Below are 1908 nucleotides of genomic sequence, written 5' to 3'. Positions count from 1 at the left end.
AGCCGTCAAATGGAATTTTCCCGAGCTCGCCTAGGAATGATTGCCACTTAAAACCCTGTTGCCTGCGCAAGGTAAGCATTACAGTCACTAATGCACAACACAGCATTAATGATTATTATGTTGTGAACAGATACTTTCATCACATTATGGAAATTAATATCGCCGTTTTATTTGACTGGGACCAAGTCCTGCAACGTCCGAGAGGACGGGGAGGGATTTTTGGTACTACAGAAGCTTTTTTTGCTCCACGGAGTCTCAGAGTTCTACAGGATCACTTCACGCGCATATCCTGGTTTGGATTCGTGGTATGCCTAAAACGCTGGAGGAATATAAACGTCTTCGGAGCAGTGACAACTTCCAACTGAAGTTACTGAGTTACGTGAACTCTATTCTTCAAGCAAGTTACCCAATTTCGACTGATTGCTGCCCTCACTGTCGTGAAAAGGCTATATGTCCTGTGCCTGTTAGCCAACAAGCATTCAAAGTGCCTTTCAAAGGGTCTACGCGTCCCACAACTTCCAAGTGTCAATCTTGCAATACTACGTATGGATCTGACGAACTCGTACGAAAATGTATCTCGAAATTGACCGAGAACCAGACCGATCAAAATTCTGCAGCTGAATTTACCCGGCTGGCAATGCCACAACCGTTACCACGCACAGTAGATCGCGATTCATTGCCGGCCGTCAATTCTACTCAAGCTCTTCTCACATACCAAAACCATCATTGGTTTCACCGCAAGTCGTGTTTCAAAAAGTCCAAGCGAACTCCTGCTGGAAAGAGCTGTAGAATGTTTTCCCCAAAATCGACCTGTCCTAGTACAAATTGGACCGACGTAGGATCGCTGGAAATGAGAAGAACGACAGGAAGCGAGTACCTGAACCCATACATTCCTGCAGTGAACGAAGTGATAAAATCGAATCACGACCTCAAGGTTCTAAGTGCTTGTGAAGGTACGCTCCCTCTTAAGAATTCCTCTATTTGACTAGTGCTTATCTGTAATGATACCTATAGGCCCACACGTCGCATTTTATATGATGAAGTATTCGACGAAGGACCAAAAGGATGTTGAAAACCCTTTGGCGCTACATATTGAAGCCTTTGATAGATCTACAGCACTCCGACCCCAGTTTGGATAATATTCAAGCTGGTCGTCTTCGAATGCAGTCAATGTGCTGCTCATTATCCAACGCCTATTAAATTGCTGCTCCGTCGGCTAGTTAATACCTGCTACGCGGTTCGGCATTTTACGCTTCCACTTCCTTTGGAAAATTTTTCCTGAATTCGTTCTCCACCGCTCTTTTTGGTTGTGAAAGAAGAGAAATTATACTGGCGGAAAGCGAAGATGGGATCGAGTATTTACCCTCCAGCTCATATCTTGATTACGTATATCGATCAGAAGAACTAGCTTTGACCTCGGTTATGGAATTTACGTCAGCTTGGAAGAAACAACGGAACAAGACTGGCCTCAAGCTTAAACAAGGACATCCTCAATTAAACCCCTTCTCTGCATCGTCGAGATCATTCAGTAACTCCTGTAATTATCGGACCTCGACTGCCGGATTTCCGAGATCCTGGTTTATCGGATGATGATCGAGCACAGCTCAAAACAAAAATGCTCATTTTATTCAGACCCTTTCGAGATCGTGCAGACTTTGGGAGCAAATTTCATCTCAATAAACGCAATCTTCGAGCGCTGGGGGGAGCTCGGACGCAGCTGTGAAGGCGAATGATATCTCAAACCACCACAGTGGACTTTTTATGGAGCCCACCAGCTACACAAAATAGCAGCCAATCACGGACGTTCATAGAATTGAACCATGTTCTTTCCGATCGAAACCTCGACTTTGGAATGTTTGGTCAAGATTCTTGACTTTGATTAATGATGACTGAAGATGGAATAGTTTG

The sequence above is a fragment of the Phytophthora infestans genome, genomic scaffold (genome assembly GCF_000142945.1).
Source record: "Phytophthora infestans T30-4 supercont1.29 genomic scaffold, whole genome shotgun sequence".
Taxonomy (NCBI): Eukaryota; Oomycota; class Peronosporomycetes; order Peronosporales; family Peronosporaceae; genus Phytophthora; species Phytophthora infestans.
Note: the sequence above shows the minus strand (reverse complement) of the source record.